This window comes from Falco naumanni, chromosome 9 (assembly GCF_017639655.2).
Source record: "Falco naumanni isolate bFalNau1 chromosome 9, bFalNau1.pat, whole genome shotgun sequence".
Classification (NCBI taxonomy): domain Eukaryota; kingdom Metazoa; phylum Chordata; class Aves; order Falconiformes; family Falconidae; genus Falco; species Falco naumanni.
Genome location: NC_054062.1, coordinates 36,876,792 through 36,891,667, shown reverse-complemented (window position 1 = coordinate 36,891,667; position 14,876 = coordinate 36,876,792). Strand labels below are relative to the sequence as shown.

The following is a 14,876-nucleotide window of genomic DNA, read 5'->3' as shown; positions in this document are numbered from 1 at the left end:
GGCCCCGCTGCAGAAAACAGGCATGGAGGAAGGGGCACAGGGAAATAACGGGTTGCACGATGCCCCCGTACAATCTTTGCCCCAAAAACACCCTGCCTCATCCAAGCGCTGCGGGATGCAGTAGGCGAGCGGGGAGGGAGCCATGACTTCAGTGGGTCTCCGCCGAGAGGGGACGAGTTGGCGGTCCCCTTCCCTGCTGGCTGGGTTTCCTGAAGAGAAGCGCAAGGAGAGCCGTGACTGAGCGGGGATGTACTGCGAGGGGATGAGTCAGGTGAAAAGGAAATCCCAGCGGATGGGGGGGAGAGAAAACGCTGCTCTGAAGACAGACGGGAACTGCAAGAGGAAGGCACGGGTGAACAAAAGAAGTGACCAGCAGAAAGAACATGCAGGATACAAGGGGGAAAAAAAATATGGGGAAACAAGAAAAAAAAAATAGAGGAAAGTTATTCTACAGGACAAAAAAAAAAGTAACGAGGGAAAACAGGAAAAGAAGAAAGCCCTTTGAGACAGATTCTAAATTTAAAATGCAGGATGAAAAGACAAAGAGGAGAAACGAGGGCAGGTCAAACCACATGAAGCGTTGTGCAAATGCTACACCAACATCTGTGAGATGCCGCTATCGCAACAGGACATCGCTAGCTTACATGCCAACACCCCACAGCAAAAGACCCCCAGTACTTACAAGGAGAGGGCAGGATCACTGCTGCCTATTTACAGATGCAGGAAGCAATCCCCTAACTTGACAAAAGCCACCTAAGCAGGGCGGCAGCAGAGTCAGTGACCTGCCCTCAGCCAGTATGCAGGCAGCTCATAAGAGATGCACTCAAGGTTTTATCAGACTTCATTACCTACTTTACGAAGGTGTTGCCTTGCGATTAGGCTAAATATAACTCAAGTCTCTCTGGAGCTTCAGCTTTGGCACTTACTAAACAAATGAGAGAATACTTCACTGGAGATACATAATACTTTATAATAAATATATCCAAGCCCACAAATACTCAGATTTAATGCCTTGCATTCCTTTACCATTTTATTTCAGGTTTCACTTCAGCTGTTACCTTTCCTCATGCAAGCAAGAAAAAAAACCCAACAACCTATCAGCCAGTCAGCCAACTCAACAGGGTAACTAGATTAAAGGGCTGGAGGGTCAGGATAATATGATAATATGCTAACTGCAGAGTCTGAATAGTAAATAATTATTTAACCTCTAATAGTTAAGAAAGGGCCTTTGCTCTTGCATCACTTCTCTATAATGGATCCTGTATTGCTAATGGTTTGAGTTAAGAGAGGGTGGAGTTCACGTCATGAAATTACAAAGCATTGAGTGTATAAACTCACAAGCGGACAAACTTTTGTTTTAAAAAGTCAACGTTGTAGTCTTTCAGCTCTTAATTCACCCCTGCATCCTTGTGTACACTGTTCTACTTCTTCCGCACTGGCTCCTTTCTAACTTTCTGTGCAATAGCTTTCAGGTCAAGAAACGTGTTTCCGACTACAAACAACAGGATATACCACATCATTAGCTGAAACGAAACAGTGTGGAATGCGGCTTGCAGTTATCATTCAGGATTCAGACAACACTACAGATTAAGGTATGTGTGAGCCACCAGTTTATCTTACTGCTGGTATTAAAAGAACCAGTTCCAAATATAGATCTGCGAGCGTGATTATTCTGAGAAGAGAAACGTAATGCCTTCTCACTTGCTTTCATAGATCTAAGCCTCTAGACAGGCCAACGCCCCCAAAACACGCATGTGGAAGATGCAGGCTATCCCACAAGCACAGAGCAAAAATATGTAAATAAATAAAGCAAAACTACGCCATGTCATACACCGCCTCATACACGGATGGCTGCTCAGTTGCATACAACTTGAGATTTTTTTCCAGACACTGTCAGAAAAAAACCCCAACATTCCCGCTATCAAACAACAAAACCCCACCCTTTAATACAAGAAGGCCTTCCTAGGAAAGCAAAGTCCAGATGCCATCAGCTCCAAGAGACAGGCAAGGCCACCAAGGAGATATCCAAACCAGGATGGGTTAGGGATTTGAAAAAATCTTAAGATGGAAGACATAACCAAGCTTCGCATCACATACACACAAAGAAAAACAGACTAAGAGCACAGCAGGCAAGAGTCAGCTACTATAGGCAAGCATGTGAGGCATGTAACAACATGAAAATGGATGTAAGAAGGTCCAACGAGCTCCTTGCAGACTTTCAGAGGAAGACGCTCCCTTCTTCCATTTTGAAAGTGGAGGGCAACGCTAGGGAGAATCAAGCGTACTGGCTGAAACCAGGAAAAACTGAACCTCCTCAAGCAAATATCTCACTTTCAAACTTGCATAAAGCTTCATTTTACCATCTACATTAACCCAACTCCCCAAGGACTACAATTAAGCAAAGGACTCAGGCACTCAACTTTAAGTGTCATCTGACTTCAGCACTCTTCCAGATGGCTGCTTGAAAAAAAAAAATCCCACTTTTTTTTCCACCAAATTTCCCTGCTTGGCCAAAGGGAACATAAACATACACATACGTTGGTTGCTTTGCTACCAAGTTCCCTGATACCAAAAATAAAATATATTTCTTACTCCGCCCCCGCCTCTATCTCCCCATGATTTTCCCCAGCTCATGCAAGAAATATCCTCCCTATGGGAGGCATCTGGCACAGCGCTGAGACTGCAAAGAGAAGTTGGCTTTGTACCTTCCGGAAATCCAAGCAAAATTTTTCAGAAAATATTAAGTACCATCACTTCACAGCAAACAACCTCAAAACTACTCGACGGCATTCACCAAATACTCGTGAACACAGTGGATTACTCACAGACTGCTTTTTCTAACGCCCAGTAACACAACTCATCTATTTATTTATCGTTTCAACCCCCCCCCCCCCCCATGGCAACCACAGGCCCTGCTTTCCCCATGAAGCAGTACCCAGCAAGCACACGGTGCATTTTTACCTCTCCCTAATGCAATTAAGCAGCTGGAGACGTGGTGAGCCGCCCCACCATGTGAGCAGGCAGTTCCCTGGCACCGGCCGGAGCTCCGGGAGCCGCCGCACCTCGGCTGCGAGCTGCTGACTGCCGGCTGCTGCAGCCGCGGCGCTGCCAGGCTGTGACACCCCGAAGGCTCATTGCAGCAAACGCTCGGGTTACAGCTGAGCTCGCAGCTGCTGCCCGGCTCAGCCCGCACGTACTACTGCCTCATGCGCCTCACTGGAGCTCGCAGCCTGCCTCGCCGGCCACCCTGCGCCTCAAGCCTGCTCCCCGCACCACAAAAGCACATTTTCCTATGCACATGAACTGCGTTTGCCTTCCCTCCCCCACCCCCAATCTCTCCGGAGAAATTTATACCGTAAGGAGAGCAGCTTTTCATAAGCTAAGGATATAGCCAAGGAAGCTATCCTTGAACTAAAACCTGTAACGTTTTACGGGTTTTCCTCTTCAAACCACCAAAATTGAAAAGATCACGTAAACTTATTTATACATGCTATTCAGCAAACTTTCCCACATATTGTTCTTCAGCCTCGCTGTTTAGTCTGCAATAGCGCAAACACTGGCACCTTTTCATTATGACACTTAATCATTCAAAATAGCTGTAGCTCTCTTCCAAGGCCCGGTTGTTGCCATGGTTTGTACTCAAAGGCAGAATTACCGAGTGGAAAAGAGCACAAGATAAATAAAGCAGATCTGACATAAAAATCGCGCATCGAGTTTTCCCATTCGCAGACTATTCCGCCTGCATTCCCTGCGGAAGGGCCCGTTTCCAGTCACGGCGTTACTGCGGGAGGGACTCAGCCCTTCCCCGGCGGGGGTGTCGGAGCCTGGCAGCGGGGGGAAGGCACCGGCGGGCCCGCCGCAGGCAGCCCCGCCAGCCGGGCCCCTGCCCCGCCGAGACAGCGGGGGTGCCGCATGGCACGTTACCGCGGCTGTTCCGTAACGGCGGGGCTCCCCACCACGACGGCCGGGCGAGCCCTTCAAGTTCAGCAGCCGGCCGCACCGGCGGGAATTCAACCTCGCTCGCGGAATAAAATCCCCCAAACCCACCCCACACCTCAGTTCCTCCAACTACGCTCTCCCCGCTTCTGGGAAGGGCGCGGGCCGCCCCTGCGCCGCTCCCCCGGGGCAGGGAGGTGCCCGGTACTTACAGTGTCTCCGGCCCGGCCCGGGGGCGCAAGGCCCGCTCCCCCCCCCCCCCCCCCCCCCCCCCGCCGGGCCGCGCACAAAGCCGCCGCCAGCCGCGTGCCGCGCCCGCCCCCGCGGCCGCCAGAGCCCGCCCGTCACGTGCGCCGCCCCGCACACCGCGGGGCCGGGGGGGGGACACGGACACACGGCAGCCCCGCGGGGCCGGGGGCGCGCCCCGCTCCGCCCCAGCACCCGGCAGGGCAAACAAAGACGCGCGGGCGTCCCTCAGAAAGTTAAGATGTCCGCGGGTGGGGGTGTCCCGCGGAGGCGGCCGCCGCCTCCCTTCAATGACCGCGGCGGATTCTCACACACGCCCCGCACCCCGGGACCCCGGCCGGCGCCCCCCGCCCGTCGGTACGCACCTCGCTGGGCGGCCCGGCCCGCGGGACCTCCGCGCCCGCCTCCGCCTTTGAACTCACAAGGAAAATGGTTCTCGCCGCGCCGCTTCCGGGTCGGGCCGGGCAGCCGCGCCGGGGGCGGGGAGGGCGGGGGCCGGGGGAGGAGGAGGAGAAGGAGGCGGCGGCGGCGGCGAGGAGGAGGAGGAGGAAGAGGGGGGCTCACCGCCCGCCCTTTGTGGGGCTAGCGCGCAGCTGGGCCCGCCGCGGAGGTCCCGGCGCGTCCCCGCTGCTGGGTCATGGCGCGCTGCCGCCGCCGCCAGCGCTTACATAAGGACGGGCGCGCGGAGCGCGGGGCCGGCCATGGCGGCGCTGTGCCGGGGCGGGGAGGAGCGGAGCCGAGCCGAGCCGCGCCGCGCCGCCGGGAGCCGAGCGAGGGAGCACGCCGGCGGGAAGGGGCGGCGCTCGGCGAGCGCGGCCCGCGGGGGCGGGGAGGCGGCCACGTCCCGCGGGGGCGGAGCCGAGGGCCACGTGTGGCAGCGGCCCGGGAGCGGGGCCGGGGCGGCCGGGGGCCCAGAGCCTCCCACCGGCGCGGGGGCCCGCCCCGTGCACGCCACACGTCGGCACCCCGCAAAACCCGCAGCCTGGCTCACGGCCTAAGTCATTCCCCCGCCCCCGCGTCTGTCCGGAGGGTGCCCTCCCCCCCTCGCGCAGGTGGGCTTGTTTAGAGGCAGCAGCGCTGCGGTGCTGGCCGCGTCCCCCCGCAAAGGCGAGGGAAGGGAAGGGCGGGTCAGGCATGAGCTGAGGGCCTGACTCGGGTCCAGCCGCAGCCGGAGCAGGGGCAGCGCCGGGCCGGGCCTGCCCGCGGGCCCAAGCTGCCCTCAGCAGCCACGGCCAGCCCCAGCGCTGCAAAACGCTCCCCAGCACGGCCTTCTGATCTTCAGCATACAAACGATTTTCTCCTTGATGACACTAAAAAACAAAGCATGTTCTCCCACTGTTGAACAGAAGTTAATGGCACTAGCCAACTAGTTGTTTACAGTTTTACATCAAAACATCAATCCACCTAAGTAACAGTCCAGGGGAAAAAATTCCACAGTGCACCATCTAATGAGACAATGGTTTCCAAACAGAAATTTAGCGATAACGCCTGTTGTGCATTCCTTGAGTCTAGTTCACATACACAAGTGTGGATATAAGAAAAAAAAAAAACAAGGAAAAAACAAATCACAAGGGAGGTCGCAATAGAGGCATTTATTTCCTCCAAACCCTTTAAACATAAACAGCTGTACATTTTTTAACTTCATGGAAAAAATACAAAGCACATAGTTTGCCAAGAAAGTATGAGAATAATGGGAAATCAATGCATGACTACCCCTCTGTTCTCATGTTGAATTATTCTAAATGATGTAAGGTTAAATGCGTATTCAAATGCTATAAAACATTGAGCTACGAAATAATAAAACACTGAAGTACAGTTAAAAATTTAAGTTGAACTGGAAGGCACTACCCACCACACACTCCAACAACTGGATTTCTTCCATGACAGCTGTGATGCCGCACGCACACAAGCAGGGTAGGAACCACACTACCTGCACACCACCTTTGTGTGCCACCCAGCCTACGCTCAAACCACGTAACTGCAACGCTGGATTTTGCTTTGAAGGGATGCTGGCAGAGGTGGTTTACTGCATTGATTTTCCCTTTTAAGTGGTCTTCCTGCCCAACGAGCCCAAGGCAGCTGAGCAGCCTTATATGGCTGCAAGGCTGAGAGGATGCAGCGGTGCCCTCAGCAGCCTCCATCTATTCCTGACCACCCAGGCCAGACAGTTGCTCCTCTCGTCCCCAGCATCCCTGTCACAGTCCCTCACCAGACTTGCTTGCCTTCGAGCTTGCTGCCTTCAACTGCCAACAGAGCATGGGGCTCTCCGACTCCTTCTGCTCCCCCAAAACACAACCCCTACCCCAGCCAGGCCACAGCAGGACTGCACTTCCCCAATCTCCAGAGAAAAAAATTTAAAATTAAACATCTTAGTAACGCCACTTTGACCTAATTTCTTTCCAATTCTTTCTTCTCCATCCCCCCTCCACTGTGGTAGGGAGAAATAATTCATCAGCCACTTTCACTGGTACCTAGACGTGTCATGCAGTAGCAGACTAAAATGCATCCTTGCTCCACATTCGGGGCCACAGTCTGTACCGCCTCTGCCCCTTTGGTGCAAGAAGCATGCCCATTCTCTGCCACCAAACAGCAACAGGACAGCTTGTCAAGTGAGTGGGCCAGCTTTTCACAGACTTGGTTCTACAGGGGCTTCACCATCTCTAAAAAAAACCAATATAACCTGACCTGTCAGTAATAGCTGACAAGGAAATACCCTAAGCTCAGATTTTGTCAAGTAGTCAAGAAAAAGTATTTTTTCCAAACTTAATTCTGTACTTGTATGATCTCCAATTTAAGTTTTAAAGCACATTTTAGATTACCTCCAACAAGTACTGAACGTCCCAAAAGCATACTACTGCTACCACCACCAAATTTGTGCCTCTCTCATACGAGGGTTTCAGGGATTTGTTTTACCATTTCTCTAAAGTAAGAGTCCAAACACTAATAGTTATTTCAGGAAGGGCAAACAAATGAATTACGCCTATTACAGAGCACAACATACTTCATGCTACTATTAAACTAATGGCGCTGTGATAGCTGTGTGGTATGTAGTGCAACTGCCAAAGCAGGCAATCCTTAATAACATCCAAGACAGACACTGTTAAAATACAAATCACAAGACTGTCTGGAGGATGGGCAAGTTTGCCCATGTGGACAAAGCTTTATTAATAGACTGCGACTTAGTAACAATGAATATTAATACCCAGTGCAGCACCACCTATTCATTACCATAGAGGGATTTTGCTAAAGATTCTCAAGTGGCACCAGCTATGGAATACTAACCCCGCAACTCTATTTCTGAGCGTTTCACTTAAAGACGATCTTGGTGAAAATTCACTAAGCAGGAAAACACCTTTTGAGAGTCTAAAAGTAATAATGAAGTTGCTACTGGTGTAGCTGGTAATGTTAAGTACACTAAAGCAACATACAACATTTACATCATTTACAGCTTACTAAATTTACCGCACCGTATGTGTGGATACTTAACAAAACACAGATCTGCCATGTGAAGGCAACAACACTGATTTTTAAACAAGAATTTTAAAAATTAGTGTCTTCAAGCATCCCAAAGTCTGTGGAAAATATTCCTATCCAAGCTTGGTTATGACATTTGCAAAATACAACACTTTAGAGCAGCTTATTTAATTGTCACATTATTTTAGCACAGTTTCCAACTACTGTTTGCTTCGCCTCACAATTGGGCCTGAACTCTGTTGAACAAGCCATACTATAAGCTTGCAGAACAGAGCTGCCTTTGTTCTTTGGCACTGCCAGTCCCCTATGGAATCAGGCAGCACAGTGAACTGCACTCGGCAAACAATCCCTGACCTTCAATTACTGTCTTGGCTCGTTGCCACAGGATACATGTATTACTGGTAACACAGTGTGCCCTATTTTGCAGATAATCACTAGAACTACAGATAATCATGAAAATCGATGGCAAAACGCAAATGTTCCCTTCCTAAAGCCACAGCTGTAACTTCAAGTATGGCAAAGTGTTCCTCTGGCGTTCCGCAGCAGCACTCCACAGACACCCCCGGCTCAGGCTCAGGCCATGCACGCCAGGATGGCGGTACAGCAGGTTTTGTATTTTTAGAGACCGCATGAAAAATTCCAGGTGGCATATGGCTTCGCCTTCCTCTGCTGGAGGTTTTCAGTTTGCTTTTTGTTTGCTTGGAGGCGGAAGGCACGCCGGGTTGTGCTGGCACGGTTTTGCAAGAGCTGCTCTTTTTTTTTTTTTTTTTTTTTATTTCCTTTCCCCCCTCCCTTTTAAAACCCCTGGCAGGTTTTCCACTCGAGCGCCCAGACACTGGCGGCGTTTGCTGAGCGGCCGGTGCCCGAGCGGGGCGGGCAGCGCCGCCCCCCGCCGCCCATTGTGGCCGGGGCCGGGGCGGCAGCAGCTGCAGCGCGGGCAGCCAGCGCCCGGGCCGGGGGGCACTGCGCGCCCCGCGCTGCCAGCAATGCCGCAACGACACGGGGGACCCAAGCACAGGCGGGGGGTGCTGCTGCAGCCTTCCCGAGGGCAGTAACCCCTTCAACTGCAAACCACACCGAGAAACCCGCCGGTGCCGTGCTGCCGGCGAGGGAAAAGCACGTGGAGAATACTGCGAATGAGTTAGTACTTAAACTTTAAAACAAATGAAAGTTATTCAAATCGGCCTTCATTTAAATTAGCGCTTCTGTACTTATCTTCTTCCTCTCTGTGCTGCCCTGCATTTGCTTAGCAAGCAGAACGGTTCTATGGCAATACTCTGGCAGAAACCATCCAGCGTAAGGGCAGAGCTACGGTCTGTCTCATGTTAGTGGAGAAATTAACTTTCCGATTATGTATTTGTGCACACCGAGTTCAAACGGTGTACTTAAATGCAGAAACCGAAGTCCAAAGGAGGAATAACGTGTGAGAAATAATCATCACTACTGAGGCTGCAGCACAGCAAACAGACTAACTGGCATTTAGGCCCCAGTTCATTTGGCAAATGCTTCATTTAAATTCTCCGTTTTGGTTACGGAGATGGACAAATCTCACCTGGAGACATCCAGACATGCAAAAACTTCACCAGGCTATCTTTAATAGTTTTCCAAAATTGAGAAGCTGAGGACAATAGCGCACATGGAGGAAACATGAGCAACTACTGTTAATACACTGGTGTTACCAGTGCCAACTGATCTTACGGTGTATTTCAAATTTATCAGATTTAAAATATGTTTTCTATCTTCACAATATTTTTCAATCAACTTGCAAAATAACTTTTATCCTTCCCTGGGCAAGCACCATGGAGTTTAATGCTGCATGCATCAACATGACTCTGCAATTTTCCCCATTACTTCACCTCCATCTACTTCATCATACCAGTACTGTAATTGCAGCTCTGGGAATACACTCTGTTAGTAAACTTGCGCTATTTTTGTGGCTGAATTGGTGTCCCTGCTGCAACAGGAGACCAATAATCTTGGTAAAAAAAACCCAGAAGTATGGCATTAAAAAAAAAAAAAAAAATCATCACTGCAGGCAATAGTATTGCATGAGTTTTCTTACTTGCTGGAGTTTGCTGCCAGTGTTTAAATGATCTGCAAACTTCAGAAACTACAGATTTTGATTGTTGGCAAATAATTTCAGATTAAGTTGCCTTCATTTCTCCTGTTACAAAATCCCAATCCTTTGTACAAATTCAACTCGTCCATTCAGGTCTAAGCTACACAAGTAGCATTTTTCATAATTGCTGCCCCTAGTTTCTTTTCTTCCTAGCCCATTCTACACCCTCCCCTAATTCAGTTTCTGCTAGCAGCCTGTCACTGGCATTTTTCTCTCTACCTAGCCTCTGCAGTATGCCACTTACAGATACAAATCCTTATACTTAGAACCTACAGAACAGCGCTCTAATTCCAGATTTATGTTCAAAGACAAAATACTGAGCAGTCTCTCAGGCATCCCTGTGTGAACGTCTGTCATCTGAAGCCCAGGACTGCTGTAAAAAACGTCTGTTTTCCTATGCCCTTTCCCTTCATTAGCTGAGCAAAAATGCTGTGACCCTGCCACTCACTCAAATTCAGTAACATCAATGTAATCTTTAAGTGTGACCTGCTTTCTCTCACTTCTGGGTCCAGGTTACACCGAACTCCTGCAGATATTTCTTATAAAGCTGTAACACACATGTTTTACTACCCATCCCCATAGTTCAGAGCACCAGCCTGCAGTCATCCTTCATTTTGATTACTGAAGCCTCCTTTCCTCTGGCCTTAATAAATGCATACATGTTCAGATCCATTCAAAATGCCATCATGAACACCTCCAGCCCATCATTCCACTCTTGCACTCCTTACCCCAGCAGTCCCATCACATCAAACTGCACTTTCAGAAACAGTATCTCCCAAATCCTGCTGTTGCTTATTTACCAATTTCAGGAATGGCTTACTGGCAACACTTGCAAAGCTGAATCACTGACATCTTTCCATTTTCTCCTTTAAACTCTGCTTTGCTGTACTGACCTCCGAAACCTTGACAAGGGCTTGGCCACTGCTTTATAGAAGCCTCATCTTCCCTCATCAGCAATGCCTCCTATTTCCCATCTGCCTGTCTCTGTGTGTCATCTGCCCTTGACTTACTCTCAGATTTTAAGTCCATGGAGAAAGGAAACGCTTTCATTCTGCATTTGTTCTACAACTCGTTACACAATGAAATCCTCGATTTTCATACGAGTTCCCAAGTGTCATGGTAATGTGCCACAACAGTCATTAACCTTGGAGGGACTCGATTCTGTCTTCCACAAAGCAAGCACAACAGCTTCAAGATCACAATGTTCTTACCCACACTCTTTCTGCAATATTCATCAAACCCTTTTTAACTTGGGTGCCATCCACATTTTTCAGTATTCATGCTTCTCCAGCCTTCTTGCTTCCCTCACCATAATGCCAAACTCCCTCCAACTCATTTCCTGGCTTTATTCTCTCCTTCCAACCCGATCGTCAACATTCACAATGTTATTGCATCCTTTTCTCCCTGAACTTACTGGATGTAACATGCATTTACCCAGCCTCCTTCCAGCCTCACCTCCAGAAAAACAACTTTGAGAACATCAGTTTTGGGCTTCTTACATCCACTGAATTGCTGCTCTTCTGATTCAGCATCCAGCACTGCCTCCCTCTCATACCAACTGAAGTCCATTACAGAACAGGCCTCCACCTTTCACCCTCCTACTACTTCCTGCCCCTCTCGTGCTACATTCCCAATTGCTCTCTGAAGCACCTCTCACTTCCTGAGAGTCACACAGATCTAGCTTTCATAAGGTCCCTTTCTGGTTTTATTCCCCAGAGCTTAAAATACCTGCCTCACCTTTTTTCATCTCACCCCCCTACATCCTTGTCCAGTTTGATTTCCAGAGCACTATTTTTCCCCAAAATTCTGCAGTGTTTTCAGTTGTTCTGTCCTACCATTCCCCCTCTATTTATCTTATTCACCAGCTTAAGTCAGCTTCCTGTCTCTTAAATGGGCCGTATTTTATTTTGCATTCTTTTATTTGCTCTATTTGTTCTTCTCCAAAACAACTCAGGTGCATCCTCACCACAGAAAGCTCAGCTTCCCACTGCAGTTCGGGCTTCCCGACTGCTCAGGCTGCTGGCAGGCCCTTTGGTCCAAGGCCACCTCCTGGCAACAAGCCACTGGCTCCATCAGAGGCAAAACGGGGTGCGGTTCTGAGGGAGCCTCACTCCAGGCATCACTTCCTCCATTACGGCAGTGGTGAGAATGCACCCCTGCTGGTATTTTCCATTCCCACAGTCCTACAACAGTATCCAAGCCACTCTTGTAAATACAAAATGCTCCCCATGCGCCTGACGCCACACCCAGGGCATGCAACATATTCTTGACATCATGTTATAAAATGGTCACTTGAGTAGGCTGTAACAACTCAGTTGGAATTGCCTCTTGAGTGGGGGTGAAACTGCCTCTTGAAACACTGCTGGGATCAGCAAAAAAAGATAAGTTAAATAGGAGCTCCTGTCTGGAGCTCTCTGGAACAACAGAAGCCTCAAAACCATACAAAAAGGTGAAGTATAAAAATCTTGGAAAAAATATCAAGAAGTGAGAGCAGTATTTTAGAGGAACACATCCTGTAGAAGCTGAAAGAGGGCAATACCTGCTTCAGATTATCATACGAATAAAGTTGTTACACACGAATTTGGATTCCATTTCTGAGAAGCAAAAGACTCAAGGCCATTCCTCCAGTCTTTACATTTACTCCCTTTCACTGACAGCAGTGTACTTCCCTGTTTGTCAGGAGACGTAAGAGCTGTAGAATAGGTACATTCAGTTTGCAATATATTCAGAAGTGGGGAGGGGGGGGGGGGTTGCTGAATAGTTAAAAGGCTACAACATCTATTCTTTCTTCCTTCCCTACTTCCACAATGTCTCAAAAAAAACAGGAACTCCATTTGCCAGTTTTGCAGGCTTTCTATCTGGCTACCTATGGATTCCCTCAATAGGGAAAGGCCACTCAGGGCAGGAAAGGATTACTCATTTTGGATTCAGTGCCTCTGTGCTCTCTTAGTCCCAGCTTGTTGGGAGTAAGGTTGTACTTTGACATTTCTCAGTGTTTTGCAATACATCCTTTTTATATCCTAAACACGTACACTTTAAGCATAAGAGTATCTTATCTTAAAAGTAGCGTTTTCATATTTACAAACACTAAGACATTAATATTAAAGTAACATTGATGCACTGTTTTAATTATCTTTGTGAAAAGCTTCGTATCACCAAGACAACATGCTAGTATATACTCCTCAAAAATATCAGACTGTTCACCTCACCTTTGTGTGTCACGTAAGCACCGAGAGATACAATCTAGTTTCAGAGTATATACAGAAATACCTTTTAACCTTCTTGAGCAATCTGTTTTCCTGCTATGATTGTTTTATAATCATACTGTGACTTTGTCAGATTTCCTACACTGAGAGACAGTTGCTAATACACTGGTTCAGTTCCTGACTCTATAGTGTAAAAGGTTTGGGAGAGCTTCTCAAAGACAAAAAACCTTATAGGCATAAACCACTAAGAAGTCGAGGTTAAAAGTTTACACTTGATAATAAGAAGTCTGATGGAACAGACGGGGCTTTACTCAATATATCCCAGCATCAGGATAATGCTGAAATAATGATGAAACACCATCGGTCTATCTAGTAAACAAATTAAAAAATAACCTAGATATCATAATGGATTCCCTCCCCCCAGTGTTATTTTTAGATTCTCGCATCTGCCCTCCCACACGCTTGTCCAGTAGCAACCTTGATGGACAAATGCTTTTTTTTTTTTTCCCTTTCAGGAAAACGCAGTACAGATGGTGCTGAAAGTATTTCTCTCTGAGATAACAAGTTTTCTGCTTTTTATAAATTCACTCATCTTCAAACTGTGACAGCTGTGAGTTTGAAGATAAAATCAAAATGATCCAGATCTTGTTCATCTCCTTTCTCTAGGGTCCCTGAAAGGTCACACAAATACATCTCACTTAGAAGTTTCCCACTAAACGTGAAATGCATTTCTTCTCCAAGTTCAAACTTACTGGCACGTTAGAAAGAAGCAACGTACCCTGCTGCTTTTTTTTTTTTTCAAATTTGTGTCTCAGGTCTGTATTGTGAGTTCAGGATCTTCTAGATCCATTTGTATGGTATATCAGACAGTATTTACCTCAAAGATCTATTTATAGCACTCATTACATTGCCTCACCCCTCCCCTGCTAGCGCACATGACAAGGTTACTAGCCTACATTATCCACTTTCACTTAGTCTCTCAGAGTAAGACTGTACTTCTACACCCTGGTTATCTTAATCATCCTCCCTGTATCCTGTTCAGTTTATCTATATTCTCCAGCATAGCTGACCAGAATTACGTACGTTAGTTTAAAAGCACTCCCGAGGGCAGCTGCACGGGGACGCTGGCATGCCTCCATTCCAGCAAGACACATCTCGCATGTCCAAGAGTCACCCCTGTGATCACATCCCGACATCACACAGCAGGTTCACAGTCCTCCCCTGACTGCCCAGGAGGGCAAAACCTTCTCTGTGCCACCACGTTGTGTTTTATGCAGTTACATTTTGTTCCATTTCTATGACTTCATTTCTCAAGGACATTCAGTTTCAGTCACATAAAAACCCCTCATCCACTGCGTTAAGGGCTCCTCCTGTTCTGTACCATCCACAGATTTAATCAAGTTTAACCAATTAGTCCAAACATTTTTTTTTAGTGAAAATGCTAATCAAGTCATTCCCAAACGTGAACAGCTATTAGTAGCCAGACCTGTTTCACCACTGCATTGCTCCACCTATTTCAACACCACGTTGCTAACATCTCATAAGCCAATTCCTACCTGATTTACTGTTCATGCTACTAATCCCTGTCTTCCTGATTGTTCATCACTTGACATACTGTGGAATGCATTACAAAAGTCTAGAGGAATGATATGAATTACATTTTCTTGCCTCAGAACAAAGCTGACCAACTTTGTTCAGGGGGTCTACGATGTAGCTTTTCAAGGTGCTGATGACTAGAATAACCCATGATTAAAGGGGAAGGGGACGAGGCACACAGCAGATATAACCACTCTATTATTTGTAAACACTTAAAACAAGGCAATGAGTGAAAGCCAACATGAATTTGAAAATAATAGATCATGTCAAAGCAAATTTCCTTTACAGATAGAAGAACA

The 14,876-nt window shown here is 47.9% G+C and overlaps 1 protein-coding gene across 4 annotated transcripts in view; it reads right to left on the bottom strand.

Annotated features, from left to right (window-relative positions):
• Positions 1-14,876, bottom strand: part of JMJD1C (jumonji domain containing 1C) — a 153,517-nt gene that overhangs the window by 66,413 nt on the left and 72,228 nt on the right. Inside the window, exon 1 of one of the 4 annotated variants that reach the window (XM_040606447.1) lies at positions 4,548-4,666. The exons of the other annotated variants lie outside the window; for them this stretch is intronic. The gene's annotated coding sequence lies outside the window, so the exon portion shown is untranslated. Of the gene's footprint in view, positions 1-4,547; positions 4,667-14,876 lie in introns of those variants that run through there. 4 annotated transcript variants of the gene reach the window in all.